Genomic DNA, 23,548 nt, shown 5'->3' with positions numbered 1-23,548 from the left:
TTGAGGTAGCTAATGTCGCATGGCAAGCATTGTCCCACGGGATAGGGAAACAAGAATGACTATGACTCTAATTTTATGTTATGCTTTCAATTCAAACTCATAATGAGCAGAATACAACAGCTCTGCCTCCAATGGTAGCTATTTTGTTCACTTGTGCCCACAGCACTTTCTCAAAATTCAAAATTTTGCCCTCTGGTCCAAAACGATTGGTGACCTCTGTTGTAATTTAAGACCCGTAGCCAACGCTTCTCAGAGTAGCATCAAATTAAATTAATAAATATGATTAAATAAGTTCCATTAATTTCAATGGATCATCTATGTGTAGGAATTAATTGGATATAACACTGTGTTTTTGCTTAAATAAGTATTGTGAATGTGGTAATAATAAGCATGATTTGAGTTGAGAGGGGAGGTGACGGACAGAAGCCCACATGCTTCTGAATAAGTCTAACTGATATGTTGCACGGATTTTGCAATAACCCTAAACATAGTGTGTGCTTGTTTGTGTATGTAAATAAAAGCATCATACAGGTCCACTAAAGAATTCAGGAATTGTGACATTTGCTTGGTTCACACAACACGAGAAGCCAAACTCATGGTTAGTGAGAAGACAGCTTAACAAGGAGTCCACATATGGATGGTAAGCTAAACTAAACCTTTGCTCAGTGGAGCATGGCAACAAAAAGGACCAGGGAGGAACGAAGTGTTTGTGAGATCGTCTCCAGGAGCCTGCACATTTTTGCAGTGCCAGAAAGCCATAAATTGGCTTACCATGTTGTTCACACCAGGTCAATATATTGAACTATGGCTGCATTCCCAATTACCTGGGAATAAATTTCATTGAACTTAATGGGAATTACTTTTGAGTAGGTGGGCATAAGATTGCACTGCAAATAGGCCTGTTTTTGTAAATATATTCTTACTCAAATATGTAAAGATTAGTAGAAACATCTGTAATGTCTGGCCATTAGCTGTAAATAAGATTGTTGCAGTTTTCTTCCTGTCTGTCTGCTTTTTCTAAAGCAAAAATATATTCGAATTAGTTTTAAAATGATCAATTGACATCCCCCCCCCCAGCTATTGGATGATTTTAGCTGCTCAAATGCTGTGGGATTACAATTAATCCCATTTCCCCTGTGTTCTGACCATCATAGCTATTTACAGTTCACTCATATACAGCAGCATATGCTCAAAATACTCTACAATTTATTTTTATTCTTTGCATGTTCAAAATGTTAATCTGCTTTTAAGATTACTGTGATTTGTTATTGCTGTATGTTGCAAACCCTGTCCAAGAGAAGAAGTGTTTTTTGAACACCATACTGTTTAGAAACATAATACGTTTTGCAATATTGTGCTAGAAAATTCAGAGTAGGTCGCAAATGGGATTTATACTAGGATGACCATTACTTATTTCTCAGCTTCCATACATAAAAGACTCACAAATATATTTTACCCAGAAAATAAACTGCTTAATGCAATATGAAGCACAATCCAGAATCACATCCAAGACCTTTAAGCACACTGGTAAGGGAAGAGTAGCTGCTATAGGCCTTATTTTAACAGCAATTTTTTTTTGTAGTCCTTCATCTATTTTATTTTACTACTCTGCAGCTAGGCTCTTAAATGATTACATTGCTCTACACATTGTTAGACTTTAATACAGTACACCGTAATTAATAACTTTGCTAAATATATAATCAATACCTTAGGCTACATTTATAGTCAACAGTTTTGGCTAATGCTAAATACAATCTTCATACATGCTAGCGTTCTCATTTAGGCCTTAGGAAAATATTATTAGCAGCCAATTTAGTAACATGACTTCTCTGAAATCTAGTTCCCAATACCCAGTAATAACAGGAAGTATGGGGCTACATCTGCATTATATATTTTAAACACTATTATGCCACTTTAACAGTGGTATAATCCCCCAAAGAATCCTGGGAACTGTAGTTTTTTAGACAAATCCTATTGCCCTTGGAGAGCTATAATTTCCAAGAATCCCCGGGAAGATGGATTGATTGTTAAGCCACACTGAAAAAGTAGCCTCATAACCTCGTTTGTTCTAATTGCATCGTAAGTCCAGAGGGTGGCCAAAATCTCCATGGGCTAAGTAAAAGTGGTGGGAATTTCGTGGGAGTTTCCAGATCAAGCACCTGGTACCTAATTTAAAAACCTCCTACAGTTAAATCCTCATATATAAGAATCTTTTCCCTTATCTAACAATAAAATGTTAAACTTCAACCGTATGCATATCAAAAAGATGGACTGCCACATCATATTTTTCATTTATCACAGAGCCCATTGTCATGTGCTAGCAGCAAGGCCAACACAATGTGATGGTAACAAAGGGACCAAGTGCATCCCAATTTAGGGATTGTGGTTTTTTATAAGATATTTATTAAGATTTTCAAAGTATTACAAAATAAAAAAGTAAGAAAATACAAAATAAAAATGGTTAAAAACAACTCATTCTTTCCATTACTTATTTTTCATTAGCTTATTTCCCGGACCTCCTCACGCCTCCCTTTTTTGTATTCCAGTTCAGTTTGTTGGTTCAGCAAATCCTTACCCTCTTTGTTTATCCTAGTCTTTAATCTTAAGCTATTGTAACGTTAAATTTTTACCTATTAATAATCCATTTTTCATATTCCCTTATAGTATTACAGCTGAAAACCACTTAATTTCTATCCAACATCATTCTAACATTCATTAATTTTACAATATTTCTGTAGATAGTCTTTAAATTTCTTCCAATCTTCTTCCACCGACTCTTCTCCCTGGTCTCGGATTCTGCCAGTCATTTTCCCCAATTTAGGGATTGTTAACACTTGGTAGAGTAGTGCAGCCATAAGCACATTCACAGCTGCACCACTGGTACCAGCTAAGGAAAAGTGTGAGGGGTGCTCCTTCCCTATGTTAGCTCCCAGGCTGGTGAAGCAGAGAGGCCTGGGCCATTTAGGTAACAAAGAAGTGGCTCTATGCCAGCCAGCAAATGGGTAGGCCTCCTTCCCTCAACTCACTGGTAGTTAGAAAGACAAAGGAGTCTTCCTCTGATGGAAAACAACCACCCACTGAAGACTGAGTCTTCAATGGAGATTCAGTCCACTGTGCACAGTCAGTCTGTGAACATCTCCAGTCTGGATACCTCTCTATTTCATTCAGTGAAATTTCTGTAACATCTGACTCTCTTCAAATCATCACAGAAAACGTTAATTTGGCAAATGGTATGAGGTATATTCCGTTTTATTACATATCCTGTATTACATTGCAAACCACATTTTATACCCCTTTAATGTGTGAAGGAAACAAAATTACGGACATGGTATTTTCCTTCCTCCTCCATCCAGTTCGGTTAAAATCATGATCTCATATTGATGTGCAATGGGAAGTGTGTCATACTGAGTGCTGCTCCTCTCTTAAATGAAGCAGATGCAAAAAATGTGAATTCTCTATAGAGCGTCTGTTCTTTCAGTTCCAACTTTACAGGCATACTTGCTGTAGTTCTTCCTGTTCAGTGGCTTTGCTTCAAGTTCACACATCAAAAGAGGAAATCAAAACCCATGGGCTATTATGGAACTTTAAGTGGCTTTCAAAGAATTGCCTGATTCCAAGATGAGGTGTATGTTGCACTATCAAGTTAATGCAAATGCCATTGCTGTTGCCTACTTCCTTTCCTCCCCCACCACTCTGATATCTCCCTCAGCAGAGCTACCATTACATAAAGGACAATCGTTGGAGCCGGTGACCTTCAACAGATCCTTTATAGTCTGTCCACAGAAAGCTCATTGCAGGGGAAAACAAAGCAGCCTGAAATCCAGATCCTGTATACTCATGCTTACAATAGACAAGTGCCAGGCAAAAACTGATAATGGTTAAGGCTTTCTACATGTAGAATCCTTACATATGAAAAGTAAGTTCACATCAACCAGTCTGACCGCAGGATGTATTAATGCGAAAGGAGCAATGGCTAGCATTGTGATTTACCGTATATACTGCACAGGACCTTGCAAATCCAACTTTTCATCCCTCTTCTTAATAATCTTGTAAAATAGGCTGTAATTATTAGTATTCCCAATTGCTCTGATCTATTTATTTGCACTTACCCACTGTTTATTTTGATCTCCTCATTCTGTAATGTGGACTATAAACAATTATGCAAATTTGTTATAAAAATAAAATTCAGAAAAAACCAGGCAGTATTGTTTATTTAATATTTCTCCAAGAAATTCAGAGTGGCAGCTGTTTTTATTTCAGAACTGAGCATATTGTACCATCACTTTCATAAATCCTTTTAGGTGTAGTACCCTCTAAAAGTTTCTTGTAATAGGATATTCTAGATGCTAATGTGCTATGCCAAAAATCTTTGCCTATTCCTCTAATGATGTAATTTGCAGTCTCTTCCAAGTTCAGAGTTAGTAGATTCGAAAAACATTTCTTTAAAAAATGATACTCTTGATGTAATTTTCAAATTGTTCATATGATATTCAATATGACTTTCTGAGTTCAAGCTCCAGGATCAAAAGGACCTCTACTTTCTATGAAGTATTAGGTAAAATTTTAAGGAGCTGAGAGATTAAACAGGCAGCAACACAATCCCCTCTGCACTGGACATGCCCCAGATAACCTTTATAATCTACTCTTGCCCATCTATCTGCTTACAGTTGTAAAGCACTGTTTACTGCAATAGTGCTTCTGCTGTCTTTCCCATTCTCTCTCTCTCCTATTCCTCATTCTGCCCAAATCTCACAATACAAATGATCAGAATATAAACAGTCACAACTTTCTTACAATGGCATTATTAATAAATCTCAGAAAAGGGGTTTTGAATACTGGTGGGCAGTCTTCAATTATGTTTTACTCAGAGTAGACTTATTGAAATTAATGAACTTAACTTAGTAATGTTCATTCATATCAGTGGGTTTACTCTGAGTAAATCTTACTGAAACAAAAAAGAATATTGATCAACCTAATAATGTAAGATCTATTGGGTGTTATCTGAGGTGCATCCCATAGTCCATTTTCTTTTACTAAAATGGAACAACAATGTAAAGAAATGTGTTGAGTTATAGAAATATTCTGTAAAGCAGATATAAAACTGTTCCTATGTATTAATTTAATTGAAAGCGTAATAGAAAATAAAATAATAATACCAACAAATCACACAATAACATGTACCAGCAATTTGATACCTTTGGCCACAAGTAAACAGCACTGAAATGTGTGATCACTTCTTTAATTGTCAATAAGAGAAGCTATAACGTTACTCAGTTGCAGTCAGAAGTGGCAAAATAACAAGCAGTTAAAGAATTCAACAGTGCAAGCTTTGTCCCCTAAGGAGAGCTGCTGGATAGGATTATGATTAGCCAGGGGCGTCTCTCCACCAGGCTCTGATGCGTTCTCCCGGTGGGAGAGAGGAGCTCTGCTACTGGAGGGCCCTGCTGCACCCTCTGAAGGCATGGGAATTTGAGAAGTTACCACCTGCAGTCTTCTCACCAACAGTAAACAGAATAGTGTTCCAAAAGGGGCCATGACTGGAGCAGGCCATTCGATCCATTCTTGCTATGCTCCCCTTTGAGGGAGCTAGTACTGGACAAAAGAAGGCAAAGGAAACCTGCCCACAGGTTTCAGCTCTACGAATGCAAGCAGCCTGGTTTCAGATGTTTCCCAGCTCCATATAGGAATGCTCAGTAAATTTCCTACAATGGTGAAAAAGAAAGGTCTAGGCATCAGAAGCAGGTCTCAATGTGCCACAATGGCTTATACTTAGGTAAGTGCATCTAAGATTGCAGGCTTTATTTATTTATGTGACTTATTACCTGTTTTACATTAAAATCAATTCCAGGGTGGGGTTCAAGGTAAAAATATGTAAGACAATAAAGTAAAGCAACATGCAAAACAAAAAACAACAACAGTCTAGTTATGTTAAAAATAATGACGCAAATTTTCAGTCTTCCAGAGGCAAAGCATGAACTGGAATTTTTTTACCTAGGAATGCCCGGTCAGGCCAAAAAGACACCAGACGTAGAGTGCACTTTAAGTATGTCTACATATGAATTAGATTAGAGGTGGAAAAGACATGTAGTCATCTTTCCTTGGCACCATTATATTTTAATATTTTATTATATTCTTGAGTGCTTTGCCAGTCCATCTTTTAACTGCTTCAGGCAATCCAACTTTCATTACTTCCTTCCAAACTTGCTTCTAAAAAACGAGCCCATGGTTTTAAGTGTACAAATCTGTGCAGGTCTAACAATTGCATTTTCCCATCTCTCTTTTCCCAGCATACTCCAACACAGATAGATTACAGCCAAGTTTATAAATCCATATGTTAACATGATCACTGCTATGAAAGCAACAGAAATAGTCAAGGGTCCGATAGCAGACATACCACTAGAGTCAGCCTGTACTTTAAGAAATACTGTATTTTTTGCTCCATAAGACACACTTTTCTCCTCCTAAAAAGTAAGGGGAAATGTCTGTGCGTCTTATGGAGTGAATGTGTGGTCGATCGCTGGCTCCCTTTCTGGCCTCGCCCCCTTGCCCAGGCCTCCTTGTTGAATGTTCTGCAGACGGAGGCTGTTTGTTTCCCCAACGACATGTGACTGGCTGATTAGATTATCTGTCTGGAAACTGTAGAAAGGCTCCCTTTCCTTTCCTAAAGAAGCTGCAGAACTGCGAGTTGAACCCCATAAAAACAGGATTTTTTTCCCTTTGCAAAGTAAGCTCAACAACTTTAAGCTGATCCTCAAAAAAATGGGCTTTTCCCCTTTGCAAAAGGAGCTATACAACTGTGAGCTGACCCCCCCCCCAATGGGGCTTTCCCCCTTTCCTCCTCTAAAAACTAGGTGCGTCTTATGGTCAGGTGCGTCTTATGGAGCGAAAAAATACAGTAACCCCAACAAGTCAACCCCAGAGGACAGTGTACATTTGTCAATATCATAATGCTGTTATCCAAATATTTGGTGCAACCACATTTGGAATATTGTGCACAGTGCTGGTTACCTCACCTGAAAAGGGATATTGGATAGTTAGGAAAAGTTCAGAAAAGGGCAACGAAAATGAACAAGTGGGTGGAGTGAAGAAAGGTTGCAGCATTTGGGACTTTTCAGTTTAGAGAAGAGGTGACTAAGAAGCGACATGATAAAATAGTACAAACTTATGCATGGGGATAGACACAAAAGGCTTTCTCCCTCTCTCAGAGCACTAGAACACACGGACATCTAAATAAGCTGAAAGTTGGAAGGTTCAGGACAGATAAAAGAAAACACTTCTTCACACAGTGCAGAGTTAAACTATAGAACTCGCTATCACAGGAGGCAGTGATGACATCCAATGTGGATGGCTTGAAAATAGGGTTAACAGCTACTAGCCATCATGCCGATGCTTTACTTGCACTTGTCACAGAAATTGACAGAAGGTGGACGGTGATCCACTGACAGACGTTTGATCAATTTCCAGCAGACGAAGTGTGCAAGTGATACTTGCAAAGAACCCTAGACTTGGTGGCCCTTGGTCTTGACCTAGAAAGGCTCTTATGTTCTTAAACACTTTAAAACACATAGATTGTCCATGGAAATTCTAGCAAAAGAAAGACAGGCTCAGGGGTGGGAAAAGCTTAGTGCCAGAGAGTGCATTCTTTGCATGCAAAAAGGCCCTGGTTCACTCCCCAGCACTCCAGGCAAGGCTGGAAAAGACTGTCTGAAACTCAAGATGACAAAACATTTTGTGTGTGTGTGTGTGTGTGTGTGTGTGTGTGTGTGTACGTGTGTACCCACCCACCCACCCACCCACCCACCCACACCCCTTCCACTTAAACTCACAGCCTCCCCAAGCTGCTTTTGGTTAAAAAGAACAACAACCAGAAGTGATCACATGCTATGTCTAGTCTGCACTAAGTGATGAGGGAGGAAACCCCAGTTACAGATCTTGCTGTTGCTTCCTCCACTCTGGAGCTTGTGTCCAGAGAAAGTGCAGAGAGACAAGCGGCTCTTGCTTCAGTTTGCTTTGTGATGCAAATGCAAAACTTGTGTTGACAAGAATGGTCATTTGCATCACAAATGCCTCTGCTCCACATTCTCTTATGCTTTAACCTTCCATGAGCCATTAACATAAATAGTGGAAGAGATGCACAAAAACTATTCTACCCTCAAGTATGAAAGCACTCTAGGAGTTGCCCTGAGAACCAAATTAGGCAAGGCATGAGATATTTGTGACAGGATCTCCTGACATTTTTTTTCTAAAAACAGTGGGTCAAAGGAAAGCAGAGGAGCACATAAATAGCCCTCCAATATGCTAGCCATCTTAAGAAAAAGATATGAAGCAAAACACGCAGGTACCCAAGCAATTTCTGTGAAATGAGTCAGCCTGGCTGCCAATGTTTTTAGCCAATGGGTGAACTAAATGGGTGACTGAGACATAAGTTGTTGGACCCTGGCTACAAGAATCCCTAGCATCCTAAAGAGCTATTTCTACCTTCCTTTTAGTGCACCTTTCCTGCTTCTATCTTATTTTCTAATTCTTGGATAAATCTATTTGTTGCTCTGTTTGTTTTGTTTTGCTGCCTGCCAGCCACATGGAGCAGTCGGCAGCCAGCTACTTGAGAAGCTTTTTAAATATATGTGTCTTGCAGAAGGAGAATATTTTTGCTTGGTACCTAACGGTATGTCCCTTAGCATTCCACAAGCAGGGAGCCACCACAGAAAAGGTCTCTTCTCTTGTTGCCACCCTCTGTACCTCTGGTGGAGGAAGCTACATAACAAACATCTTAAAAGGGCTCTAAGCAACCCCAGAGCATAAATAATACCACTAAAATTTCTGTACTTTTCTTTTGTAAGCAATGGGGAGGAGTTAATGCTGAATATAAATCACTATTCATGACACACTACTTATCAGGAAACAATACACTTCCCAGCAAGGCAACAAATCACCATGCAGCATTTTCTTTAAACTGTACTGAAACAATAAACTGGAATGCATTTGTCATTATATTTCTTTTGTGCTGTGCTAGGTAATTCTTTCTATTGAAAGCCAATTGTTTTGTGAACTGTTGATTATTTCTACATTTAAAAAGAGGGGTACAGGGATCAGCCAACCTCTTTTCTGGAAATATATTTTGCCTGCACACGTGCAGTTTTGTGTACTCAGTTTTACTGCAGTACGTTTATCTGCAGTAAATTTATTTATATTTTTGTACTGTTATGAAATTAATGAAAAGTTGCTGCAGGTTAAAAATGTGAGTACATTCTGCTAGCTGGGTTCTTATGCTTATAGCACATGCTGATATTGCTAGGATTTCTGGCAACTTTCAGGCTTGAAGCATTATTTCTTTATGGTCTGTACTTGCGGTGTATGGGGTGTTAGGGGATGGGTAGTACCTCTGGTGGGGGACATGTCATGCTCCTTCTGGTTTAGTTTGTTCACTTTTGGTCCCTGCCCTGCACTTGACTCTCCCCTGTGGTTCCTAGAAGTTGTCAGTATGCAACTGCAGCCACACCCAGGAACAGCTTCAACTGGCCGGCTAAACCAGGTGAGGGTAGCCAATGGGTCTCAAGCTCTCAGTGAGTTAGGGACATCCCCTGCAGACTCTGGTGGATTGAGCCCAATGAGGCCAATAGTGGGTCCTACAGACAAGAAGGTGGTTTCTGTACGTGCTGTAGAGGGAAGTGAGGGGCAGATGGGGCTTGTCAGGCTGGGAAGGTAGTCTATCTGGGAGAAGGAAAACTCTGATCCTAAATCACTGCTGCCTTGAGAGATATCTTCAGAAAAAAAGGCTAAGGAGTAAACCCTACAGAAATCCAGAGTGGAGTTCCTGAGACAGTTGGATGATGCCTTGTATGCCTCCTTCCAGCAACTCCTGCAGCCAAATGTATTGCTCTGCTTTCCTTTGGACCACATCAGCAAGACTGAGAGGGGGGTATTGCCATCTGGGCAGCCCAGGACCTACACACACACACACACACACACACACACACACACACTGCTCAGGCTTGTTCCCCAAGGAGGTCACTCTGGTGATGCTAATGAAGGGGTTTGACTTCACCCCCAGAGGTGCACCCCATTGTTTCTCAAGACAGATGGGTGCCCCCTCCAAAAAAGTGTATTTGGTTCTCTTTGTCATTTTTTTTTTAAAACCCAAACAACTGACATTTCCTAGTCCTATTGATATGATACAAAGAGCCTACACATTGCATCTATCCCAGTTAGGACAACCTCTGTTTCCCAAAATGTTCATGGCACCAGAAAATTGATGGAAGCCCAATATGATCTAATGCAGCAGCCACTAACTCATAAAGAAAAGAGATATGCCATGCTGGGTTTGCTCTACAGTTCCTTACTCCTGTATATTTATGATGAAAAGAGTTCTAAAACTGCTGAGCAGCCTCAAACACATTGCATGTTCAGCAAAGTTACTGTACACAAGCCAGAAAATGCAGTTCCAGGTGCCTTGCAGCCAAATCCCTAATAAACAAAATAAAAACTGCAAACCAAAGTATTCATACATTAGGACAGGGGTCGCCAGTGTGGCACTAATAGCCACATAGGAGGTTTACCCTCAGGCTTGGAAGCATTTACATACTGAATTAGGTCAATAGGCACAAGGTCTCCAGACAAACTGGAATAAGGTCATTATGTTTCATACCCTGGAACCTGTTGTTGTTGTTGTTTAGTCGTTTAGTCGTGTCCTACTCTTCATGACCCCATGGACCAGAGCACGCCAGCCACTCCTGTCTTCCACTGCCTCCCGCAGTTTGGTCAAACTCATGCTGGTAGCTTCAAGAACACTGTCCAACCATCTCGTCCTCTGTCGTCCCCTTCTCCTTGTGCCCTCCATCTTTCCCAACATCAGGGTCTTTTCCAGGGAATCTTCTCTTCTCATGAGGTGGCCAAAGCATTGGAGCCTCAGCTTAAGAACCTGTCCTTCCAGTGAACACTCAGGGCTGATTTCCTTAAGAATGGATGCGTTTGATCTTCTTGCAGTCCATGGGACTCTCAAGAGTCTCCTCCAGCACCATAATTCAAAAGCATCAATTATTCGGCGATCAGCCTTCTTTATGGTCCAGCTCTCACTTCCATACATCACTACTGGGAAAACCATAGCTTTAACTATATGGACCTTTGTCGGCAAGGTGATGTCTCTGCTTTTTAAGATACTGTCTAGGTTTCTCATTGCTTTGCTCCCAAGAAGCAGGCGTCTTTTAATTTCGTGACTGCTGTCACCATCTGCAATGATCATGGAGCCCAAGAAAGTAAAATCTCACACTGCCTCCATTTCTTCCCCTTCTATTTGCCAGGAGGTGATGGGACCAGTGGCCATGATCTTAGTTTTTTTGATGTTGAGCTTCAGACCATATTTTGCGCTCTCCTCTTTCACCCTCATTAAAAGGTTCTTTAATTCCTCCTCACTTTCTGCCATCAAGATTGTGTCATCTGCATATCTGAGGTTGTTGATATTTCTTCCAGCAATCTTAATTCCGGCTTGGGATTCATCCAGTCCAGCCTTTCGCATGATGAATTCTGCATATAAGTTAAATAAGCAGGGAGACAATATACAGCCTTATCGTACTCCTTTCCCAATTTTGAACCAATCAGTTATTCCATATCCAGTTCTAACTGTAGCTTCTTGTCCCACATAGAGATTTCTCAGGAGACAGATGAGGTGATCAGGCACTCCCATTTTTTTAAGAACTTGCCATAGTTTGCTGTGGTCTACACAGTCAAAGGCTTTTGCATAGTCAATGAAGAAGAAGTAGATGTCTTTCTGGAACTCTCTAGCTTTCTCCATAATCCAGCGCATGTTTGCAATTTGGTCTCTGGTTCCTCTGCCCTTTCGAAATCCAGCTTGCACTTCTGGGAGTTCTCGATCAACATACCGCTTAAGCCTGCCTTGTAGAATTTTAAGTATAACCTTGATAGCATGTGAAATTAGCGTAATTGTATGGTAGTTGGAGCATTCTTTGGCACTGTCCTTCTTTGGGATTGGGATGTAGACTGATCTTCTCCGATCCTCTGGCCACTGCTGAGTTTTCCAAACTTGCTGGCATATTGAATATAGCACCTTAACAGCATCATCTTTTAAAATTTTAAATAGTTCAGCTGGAATATCATCACTTCCACTAGCCTTGTTATTAGCAGTGCTTTCTAAGGCCCATTTGACTTCACTCTCCAGGATGTCTGGCTCAAGGACAGCAACCACACTATCTGGGGTGTACGAGACCTCCATATCTTTCTGGTATAATTCCTCTGTGTATTCTTGCCACCTCTTCTTGATGTCTTCTGCTTCTGTTAGGTCCTTTCCACTTTTGTCCTTTATTATGGTAATCTTTGTACAAAATGTTCCTTTCTTATCTCCAATTTTCTTGAACAGATCTCTGGTTTTTCCCATTCTGTTGTTTTCCTCTATTTCTTTGCATTACTCCAGGTAAAATGGTGAATAATATACAAACTAAAATATGAAGTTTTTGAGCATCCGTTTTGTGAAGAGCTTTCATTAACCCCTAGTGTACCATAACAGTAAACAGAAACGATATATTTTTCAGGGACAATAACAATTTTTTCCACACAGAGCAAATACCAATCACTACAATTATAATTAGTTGTTATAATCAGATGGGAGTCTCAGTACCCAAACTTCAAATTAGGAAAGGCAGATAATCTCATCCCCAGATAATATGGGGAAAGCGTTCTCTTATTCCAGTTTTTTTTCCCAAGGCACCTTCATTTTTCTTGTTCTTTGTCTTTTTATTTCTTATTTTCCTAACCTTCCTGGCCTCTTGTTTCCCTCTTTATCTATTATTTTTCCCCTCCCCTCCTTTCCTTTCTCTTTCTTTGGCTTACTAAACGTTTGGGGGCTTGAGCAGTTGGGGGGGGGGGACTTAGAATAAACTCTGCACCTGCTACTGCTGATGTTTGGTCCCTGTCAATTACCCTGCATCCCCAGCTGTCATGTTAACATTATTCAGCCTCTGGTCACATTCATAGCAACAAATTTATCAGCCAGAGAGCTGGCAACTAACATATTAAGACTCCAGCACCTACAAATGATCAGCAGTGGCGTAGCGTGGGGGGTGCCAGGGGTGCCAGCCGCACCGGGCGCAACATTTTGGGGGGCGCGTTTGGCCGGCCCCCCTCAAGGAAGCGGGAACCTCTCCAAGGCACAGCGTGCCGTCGGTAGAGGAAAAAAGCCGAGCAGCAGCAGCAGCAAAGTCGGGAGGAGGAGGAGGTGGAGCGAGCCTGCTAATTCCTTGCAAAGTCGGGAGGAGGAGGAGGTGGAGCGAGCCTGCTAAGAATTCCTCGCAGCTGGCCATCCAACCTCCAGCGAAGGAGGGCCCCGCTCCACCTTCCGAGGGAGCCTGCTAGGACCCCCGGCTCCCTGCAGGTGGCTCACAACCCCCGCTAGCCCGGCCGGGGCTCGGGGAGGATGGGAGCCGCCTGCTGGGCTGGCACAGCTGCGTGTGAAGGCGCGGAGGGAGGCGCTCCCAGGGCTGCCGGCGGCCTTTCCCCGCACGCGAAGGAGCAAGGGCGGCGGCGGCGGCGAGGCTGCGCAACAGCCGCTGCGTGAGAACGAACCCTTGCCCAGCCCGGGGGACGATCCGGAGGCCCTCTCCGAGTGCGTCGCGTGTAGCCAGCCTGCCAGCCTGCCTGCCAGGGTGGAGCAAAGCGGCGGAGTGGGGAGAGGTTGCCCTTCTTCGCACGCAACCCCCCCCGTCACGCCTTAAATCCACCCTCCCACAAACTAGGAGCGAGCAGCTGAGAGGGAACAGCTGAGAGCCAGGAGCAGCTTTTTCTGAAAATGCCCTTTTAAAAAAAAAAATCCTAAAATTTATAAACCGCTTGACAGCTACAAAAGCGGTTTGCCAAGAGAATAAAACTGCCAGGAAACAGTGGTGTAGCGTGGGGGGTGCAGGGGGGCCCGGCCGCACCGGGAGCAACATCTGGGGGTTAGGGTTAGGGGGCGCAAATCCACGGGTTAGGGGGCGCAAATCCACGGGTTAGGGGGCGCAAATTACTTGCCTTGCCCCGGGTGCTGACAAGCCACTCTACGCCACTGATGATCAGTATAATAGTGGTAACAGAGAGTTCAAATCTTCTTCCTTGGTTGCCATTTTTGTTATACTGTACACACATGTGTATTCATTCCCCTTATTGAGCCTCCAATATTATTCACAAACGCCCTACCTGAAAACAACTACAGTATCTGAAATAAGCTAATGATCTCCTGTACGGCACTGATGAAAGCACATAATCTTGGCCTGACCTATAAAATGGACATCACAACAGACTTTCTATCTAATACTTAAAGGACATGGGTGAATAGCAAATGAATGCAAAGTGACCTGAAGATTAAATGTTCTATGTAATATATTGTAGATAGCACAGCTATAACTGCAGCTGCCTGAAAATTATTCAGTTAGCATTGAGGCTGCTACTTTATTTCTTGTAATTACATAAATCCATATTTGACAACATAAGATGTGGTTTTTAAAATTGAATCTAATAGTTAATAGCTCAGAATGACTTTGGTCCCCCGCCCTTTGACTATACAGAACTACTATGTAAAAAGCCACAATATATTAATATATTATCTCAAGATGTTGGAAAGAAGTAAATGGAACAAGTTCCTTAAGGAACAACCTTGGATCCTATTTAATGCCATATTTTCATTAGTGATACTGGAGAGAGAAATAAAAATGTACTGATGGGATTGTAAAAATAGAAATGGATTAAGAAATGATGAAGGTATAGCAGATGACCTCACCAACTGGAATTCAATATTTATATTCTTAAAAGCTGGGGGGGGTATTAAATGGAACCTTAGTCAACCACAATTACTATGAACCAATAAGTACTGTGACTGCAAATAATGCCTGTGCATTTCTTGGACTATTAAGAATGACATTTCTATGAAAGATAGGAAATAAAAAACCACTGTGAAAGACACCAGTAAGATTTCAGTTAGTACACTCAGTTCAGTTAGGTCTCTCAGGTTCAAAATGATGCTTGTGGATACAAGGATGCTTGTACACTCATATATTGGCTACTAAGCAAACTAGACAATTCCTTGCACCCAAGAGAATGCCACTCTGAAGGTTCACCATAACATCATGAGCAGAGGGTGGAAGAAAGTGGACTTCTTGTTTTCAAAAAGGATCTATTGCTAGAACATCTGGAAACCTTACTAATCTTATTTACTACTACATTTAATACCTGCAATTTACACCTACAATGAGGTGAGTGTGGGACAGGCAACAGATAATAGTCAATATAGCATTTCAAAATTTTCTGAGGACACCACGAGACCCTTAAAAGTAGAATCACACAATTGGAGTCCCACCCCCTGCAACGCAGGGCACTCAACTAAATAATACATGACAGATGGTCATCCATCGTCTGATTAAAAACCTCCAAGGAAGGAGACTCTACAACCTCTCGTGGGAGTCTGTTCCACTGTTGAACAGCTCTGTTAGAAAGTTCTTTCTGATGTTTGTCAGAATCCTCTTTCTTGTAACTTGAATCCATTGGTTCAGGTCTAACCTCCAGAACAGGAGAAAACAAGCTTTCTCCATCTTCCATGTCACAGCCCTTTAGAGAGTTGAAAATGGCAATAATATCTCCTCTCAGTCTCCTCTTACCCAGGATAAACATACCCAATTCCCCCAACCATTTATCATACTTGGTTTCCAAACCCTTTATCATCTTGGTCACCCTAATCTGCATACATTCCAACTTGTCAATATCTCTCCTAAATTGTGGTGCCCAGAACTGGACACAGTACTCCAGGTGTGGTCTGACTATGGCAGAATAGAGCAGGACTTTGACTTCCCTTGATTGGGACACTATACTTCTGTTGCTGCAGTCTAGAATAGCATTGGGGTTTTTTGCTGCTGCATCACACTGTTGACTCATATTAAGCTTGCAGTCTACTAATACCCCTGGATCTTTTTCACATGCACTTCTGGCAAATCAGTGTCCTCCACCTTATATTGATGCTGGACTGCCCAGTAACAGAGAGAATAGTTCACCATGACCAAAATTGTTACTCTAATTGTTTGATCAGAGAAATCAACATTTGTTTATATCTGTGAAAGTAACAATTTGAGGGCCGAGCCTTCCCCATTCCTAGAATGTGTTGCCAGCATCGAATACTAGAAGAGGTTTGGCTCCCGCTCTTTGTTTTTTTCCACATGAGTGAATGACTGATATTTTCTTGAATGGAAGGTCCATCTAGTTCAGCATTCTGTGAATGTGAGATTTCCTGTGCATGCCCATAACGCATTGCTGCAGGTGTTACTTTCTGCAGGAGTGATTGGGTTGTATCCAATTAGTGTGCCTTCACTGACAGAAGACTCTGATTCACCAGAGCCCTCTATCAATCCAATGGAACAGGTCTCCATGGTGATTTTTCCTTCCAGAATTTCCCACACATTCCCTCCTTAGTGGGATATACTTTAAGAACAAAGTAGGAAGAGTGGAGCTGCAGGGGGAACACTAAAAGACATCTCAGTGCCTGTTCTGCTTATGGATGGCTGCAGCAGTGGAAGAATATCAGATGGATTCAACTCAATATGGAACTAGAGATAGTAGTTATTTCAGATGAAAAAATTTGGGGCAGATTAGACTTTGTGCTAAATGGGCATTTCATGAAGATGATCTGAGGAAAGTGACTACTTTTAAAAAATAAGAAATTAAAAGCAACACTTACCACCTAAGGAAGCGCAAGCTTGAGTTAAAGAACATAAAATAATCTATATGCAAATTATCTAACGTTAAAGACTTTGTTGGAGGATTATATTGATTCATTGATAATTATAATGAAACAAAAAATTGGACAAATGGTGCAAATTAGAGATATCATGGATGGGTAAAAGTTGCTGCAGTAAAAGTAAGCCACTTGCCTAAATGTATATTTCTTTTCTTTTTTTAATAACTAGCAATGAAACTACTGAAGAAGCTTAATGCAATTCACTCCCTGATAAATAGTTTCAAATGGAATAAACCTCCAAGCTAAAAATAAGTATAACACAACAAAATGATAAGAAAGGGGAACTATCTTTTCCAAACATGACAAAATATTATCATGCAGCAACTCTAACTGCACTAGGTCATTGCTCTAGAGATAATAATCTCTGTTGGGACTTGGCAGTTCAATCCTATTAAGAGAATGGATTCTAGAAGATAAGATAGAATCTAGTGATAAAACCTATTTTGTTTGTGGCACTGTAGCGCAGGTCTAGGATTTTTCTAGACATTGCACCCATCACAGTTATATAGCCTCTGTTCCTTGGTCCATTTCACACAATAATACAAAATAAAATGAGATTGTCTATGGAATGTTCAGGATTGTGACTTCTGGTTCTACCTAAAAGCTTCTGATTGCTGAGCTCCAGAGCTGTAGCCAGGCCCCCAAACTCTTATCTACATGCTAAGATTAGGGTTGATGCTGAGACTAGGGCTACAGGCACCAAGCAGTGTATTCCATTTTCATGTTTCCCTGTTAATTTTAGCATTGTATTGATGTGAAAGCCATTCCCTGAATGACAGTGCAATACCGTACAGTGAAACTATAGTGGAACAGAGTACAATGGTACCTCAGGTTACGAACTTAATTCGTTCTGGAGGTCTGTTCTTAACCTGAAACCATTCTTAACCTGAGGCGTGCTTTCGCTAATGGGGCCTCCCGCTGCTGCTGGCTCGCGATTTCTGTTCTCATCCTGGGGCAAAGTCTGTAACCCGAGGTACTACTTCTGGGTTAGTGGTGTTTCTAACCCGAAGCATTTGTAATCCGAGGTGTTTGTAACCTGGGGTATCACTGTACAGGTTTAGCATTCATTTCCACATTTGCAAATGGATTGGGGGGGGGATTTGCTCATGGAAATGTGCACTAAAGTTGCACGACATTCCACTCTAGTTCCATAAGTGGCTTTTAAGCCATGTGAAAGCACAAATATAACATGGAACTTAGTTGTGGGTAAGTTGTGACCTGGGGGGGGGGAGTAGTATAGGGGAAATTCTAGGCCCTGATGCTTTTATTCCTGATGCTTTTATTTAATTTACGCCATGTGTTCACAGATTACGTCATACCATGCCTCTCCAACAGTACATTTTCTTGACACTTTTGCTTTCAGTGAAATAGGATTCTTTTTCAAAGTTCTCTAGCATACTTATATTCAGCTTGGCAGGACATAATTACTGCAGGCTTGATCTAATCACCATCTCTCTGTCTTCTATTCAGTAACATTTTCTACTTCAAGCCTACATCCTGTTGTTTAACTGGCTGCATTCTCGCACAACATCAAAATACAAGTGGTGCAGTGTGTGGATTTATAAAAGCAATGTCTAAAAATTGTCACAGTTTTTCACAGATATCTTATTTAGAAGAGCGAAAATGGGGAAATTAAAAAATGAAACTATTACAGGAAAAATATGTGCCAGTTAATAAACAGGGTGCCATGATTGTTCTAAGACTAAAAAAAACCCTGAATATTTGAGCGTAGAGTCAGTGCAGATAATATGTTGGCTCCATCCTTACTGTCCACACAGCTAGCTGGATGTGTGATTGGAGGGTTGTTGGTTTTTAGGAGGACTTGTGGGGAGTGTTGCTCACCTCATCAGTTTTTATTTATATGAAGCTAAAAAGAAAAAGAAGAAGCAAACATGCCATAAGGTATACCTCCCTCCCCACCTTATAACATGTTAATAAATATTAATATAGTTCTACAGTGGTACCTCGGGTTACATACACTTCAGGTTACAGACTCCCCTAACCCAGAAATAGTGCTTCAGGTTAAGAACTTTGCTTCAGGATGAGAACAGAAATCATGCTCCGGCGGCGCGGCAGCAGCAGGAGGCCCCATTAGCTAAAGTGGTCCTTCAGGTTAAGAACAGTTTCAGGTTAAGTACGGACCTCCGGAACGAATTAAGTACTTAACCCAAGGTACCACTGTACTTGCCTTTAACGTATTGCCATCTAAACAAGACCATAATGCATTATATTAATTACTGAATTGCTGTATAGACTATACAATATATAATGAAAACAGCAACTAGTAAAAAAAAAAAGGCTTCTGTGTGTGTCAGGGAGAATTCGGAGGAGCAAGTGATAGAAGAGGCGGAGCAGGGATGCTGTGGAGCCCTTCAACCGCCCAGAGACAGAGGAAGCGGAAGAGAGGACAGAGATTAGCCAGGAGGAGGAAGGGCTCAGGGATGCGCGGGAATCGAAGGAAGCCACTCCCCAAATCTGACTCAACGGGTTCGGACACGTAATCCTGAACTGTACCTGTTTCTTGTACATATGTAATAAAGACTGTAAATACTGAGCTGACTGTGCTGGGGTGTCAATGCGAAGGGGAGACACCACCTTTACAGTGTGGCATCACGATACCAATATTTGCTGATTCACCAGTGAACGCTTGTCTTTCAGTCTTCTTTCATTTGTGTATATGATAAAAGGCCGCCAAATGGCATAGAAAGTGGTTGGTTTCACAGATGCTTTTCAATACTTTAGCATCATGAGTTTTGAGCCAAGGAATTGTGAAGCTTGGCGACACTTATAGAAAAGAGAGAGCCAATTTTCTCAACTATCATTACATCTGCAATATATTGTTAAGTGATGTCTTCATATTGTAAAGTTCTAGGATTTTGTGTCTGATTGTGTGACACAAGTCAACATTTTTACACAGAGGCACTTGACAGAATAACCCAGAAGAAGATAAGCTCACATTTTGAGGAACTCATCTGTAATCTTAATCGAATTTTATGTATATATATTAAAAAAAGAATACTGCAGTTCTGTAAATGTCTTATTCTGTGAAGCTCAAACTGAGGTAACTGAGTACCGGATTGTAGCCTAAATCATTGAAAGAATGTGTCAATTTCCCCTTTTTATAATTACAGTATGCTAAAAAAAGGAAATTGTGTGTGACAGGGAACTGCAACATTGTGTGTTAATTGAATTCATGGATTTTGTATCTCAAACTCAATTTCATTTGCCTAAAGCAGAAAACAGTGTCTTAAGAATATGCTTCCTGAGGAGAAAGCAATTATTGAGGAATAGGTTCCCTTATCACATTCTTAATGTGCGTGCTAAAAGCAGAGAGAGAAATAACAGTTTCGACATACAATTTCATGTATGTACTGTCATACATAGAAAACAGGGATCACACTATATTTATTATGTGTATACATAATGACCACTGAAATAGTGCTTCTATTGACCCATCAGTTTTATCATGTCTGCAATAAGACGTCTCCTGTATGAAATCAGTAACAGAAAATGGATCGTGCTCATTTTTAAAAAATGTCAAAAGAATGGCACATTGCCCACATACACAAATCTGCAAATGTAGAATTAGGCCTGCTTGTGGGCTGACAATAAGCTACAGTTGTTCTCTGTAGGAGAGACCATTTCCTTTCCACCCCCCATAGAATGCCATGGTAGTTTGGAGTAAGGAACAAGTGGTTCAAGCAGTGCTTCCTTTCTGCAAGAACCAAAAGTACAGCATCCCAATCCCCACAGTAGTCAACTGGATGCCTCCATGACACCCACAAACAGGACACGGAAACAGGCCTTTCCTGCTGTTGTTCCCCCAGCATTTGGCACTTGGAGGTATACAGTCTGTGAATCTGGAGGCTACACACAGCCATCATGGCTAGCGGCCACTGAATATTAATTCAATTTTTAATTCAAAAAATTTAGACACGTCGGCAGTAAGATTGAACGCATTATCAACAAGAAAATGAAGGCCTTTCAGATCTGGCAAAGAGATAGAAACTGCACCACTAAGAAAAAAATTTACGTCAATGCTAAGGCTGAGGTTCAAGGAAGAACCAGAGAACTAAAGAACACCTGGTGGATAAAAAAAAGCTCAAGAGATCCAGCACTCTTTAAATCCAGCTTCTTTAAAGCCACAAAGACCTTCTATGGGTCTATGGGCCAGTAAACTATGATATAGTTTCTTCTAAAAAATAAGGAAACTACTGTATTGCATTGCGCTGGAAAGAACATTACCAGCATCTCCTTAACCACAGCTTCCCCATAGCTGCTGTCACAAATCCCACAAAAACAAATTAGAGATAAGTTTGCAGGATCTCCAAATCTAGGAGAGTTGTGTACAGCTATTAACCAAACCAAAGACAACACAGCCAGCAGACCTGATGGGTTACCTGCCGAAGTCTTCAAAGAGGGCGGAATTGAACTTACATGCTCATTAAAAAAAAATTGAGAGAGAGAGGAGATCCCAGCAGACTTCAAGGATGCTAAAATCCCCAGCAGACTTCAAGGATGCTAAAATCATCATTTATTTTTTTTAAAGGTGACAGAATGGACTGCGGAAATTATTAAGAGGTCTCTTTATTAGCTGCGGCTGGCAAAATCCTTGCAAGGATCTTAGCAACCCGTCTCCTAACTATATCCGAGGATATCCTTCCTGAATCCCAAAACGGTTTTTGACCTTCTAGGGGGATTTTCCCCTTCTAGGGGGATTTTCACTGCTTGACAGCTCCCTAGCCAGACACTTCAGCTCACCAGTGATTGGCTGGTGAGCCCTGCAAGTGAGTCTTCTGGCTGTTGGTGTGGTAAGAGGAGACAGATGTGCACCCTCCCACTGCACCAAAGGCTGAAGAAGAGAGGCCAGTCCAGGCATGGCCATGCTAGGGCCACAAATGCAGCTCCCAACGAATCTGATGAGAATGAGCATTAACACAAGGACATTTTAATGGCAGTTCTGAGCAGGCCCCACTCAAAGGAATGGAGTCTGTAGATGTCTTTTTTAGGTTATTTCCCACGATTTTGTAAAGTGAAAAATAAGCCATAAGGTTACAAACTTTCCCATGATGACACTTTTCAAGTCATTAACTTTGGAATACTGCCAAGGAAGCCATGGGACTCTTATTTTAGTGAGCCTATTGCAGGTTAAGTGCTTTAAGGGGTGACATGGGACAGGCAGGATGAGCCTACAAACAATGATGAATGTGTGAGGCTCTGCATGAGTACAGTTTTATGCACACTAATTTGTAAATAAAAATCACATTTCTCCTACGCAACACCAAGATTAGAAAAAAATATTTTCTCTCAAAGCCACATATGGTTGGTAACCCAGCTGCCTTATTATACTTCCTCCTTTTTGTATTATGTCTTTCTTCATAATTTTTTAATACTCCAAATACATTTACCTATTTACCTGGGCTGGTTTTTGATAGATACTTTTACCAGAAAAGCTAACCACAATATTTTTAAATTAATAATTTTTTCAGTATTTTCATATTTTAATTTGACTTCCTCAGAAAAGCACTTCAAAGCCACTCTTGTCAACCAATGTCATTATGATGTCAGGTGACTGACAGGTGGGTGACCTTATCCACCTGTCAAACGCGGCTCATGGAAGCTTGTGAAGATGAAGATATTTGTTTGCCAGTCTGAAAAGGGTCCTCAACCTTTATGGTAAAGCTGTAAAAGCATCATAACTGACAGTGTTCAAAGCATTGTCTCTGGGAAAGCTACATGAAACCAATCCTGGAATTGCTTTTTGACATGTGCATATAACATATAGAAAAATTACCATGTGACCTGCATGGAATTACCCTCAAAGGGAATGAACAACTCCATGAATCCTTTGTATACAAAAAAAATAAAAATAAAAATGGTTCTAACTTCATTAAAGACACTTTCCCCACCTGGTCTACCTCCAGATGTTTTGGACCACAACTGCCATCATCCCTGACCACTGGCAATGCTGACTGAGGCCGATGGAATTTTCAGTCCAAAGCATCTCCAAGGTTCTTGTTGAAGAAAACTGAATTAAAGTGATATTGAGGAGTCTATCTTTAAAACACATCCCTACTTTTTCAGGAAGAGGAGGACAACTTTTTAATTTGATTTTTCTTTTTGGCTGAGCAAAACAAACAGTGGTATATCTGAATATAAGAAGCTGCCTTCTAATAAGTCAGACCATTGTTCTATCAATCTCAGTATCAAGCACAGACTGGCAGTATCTCGCTAGCGTTTCATACAGGAATCTTCCCCAGCCCTACCTGGAGATCCCAGGGATTAGACAGGGCCTTTTGCACACAAAGTGAAGCATGTGCTCTACCTCAGATCTAAAGCCTTAACCTGCTCTCCCTTCCAATGGCCTCAAAGCTGTAGTTTAGCAACAAAACACCCCTGAAATGCAGCTGGTGAAGTTCATGACTGAGTGGAGATTTAAATCTGGATCATGTCCAAATCTAACACACTAGTCTAGGCTCCCTCAAACTCAGCCCTCCAGATGTTTTGAGACTACAATTCCCATCATCCCTGACCACTGGTCCTGCTAGCTAGGAATCATGGGAAGTGTAGGCCAAAAACATCAGGAGGGCCGAGATTGAGGAAGCCTGAGCTAGCCAACAGAAGGCATGCTGATCCACAATATAAACCAGGGAAACACTGGTTATCGTACTTTGTTTGGAACTGGTATGCCAGCCCCCCCCCCCCATTTATAAATGCCCACATGTCTCAGCTGTTCTACTGAGGCTTTCCTGACCTCCGCTTCATCTGTGTTGCAAGTTATTA

At 41.1% G+C, this 23,548-nt stretch overlaps 1 protein-coding gene and 1 long non-coding RNA gene across 12 annotated transcripts in view; one reads left to right on the top strand and one right to left on the bottom strand.

The window, feature by feature from the left end:
• LOC310714005 overlaps window positions 1-23,548 on the top strand; it is a 206,989-nt gene that overhangs the window by 111,888 nt on the left and 71,553 nt on the right. The window lies entirely within an intron of this gene.
• Window positions 1-23,548, bottom strand: part of MTCL1 (microtubule crosslinking factor 1) — a 101,764-nt gene that overhangs the window by 47,563 nt on the left and 30,653 nt on the right. The gene's annotated exons all lie outside the window — the stretch shown is intronic.

This window comes from Podarcis liolepis (genome assembly GCF_965112155.1).
Source record: "Podarcis liolepis genome assembly, chromosome: 8".
In the NCBI taxonomy this organism is placed as follows: Eukaryota; Metazoa; Chordata; class Lepidosauria; order Squamata; family Lacertidae; genus Podarcis; species Podarcis liolepis.
Note: the sequence above shows the minus strand (reverse complement) of the source record. Positions and strands in the feature narration are given on the sequence as shown.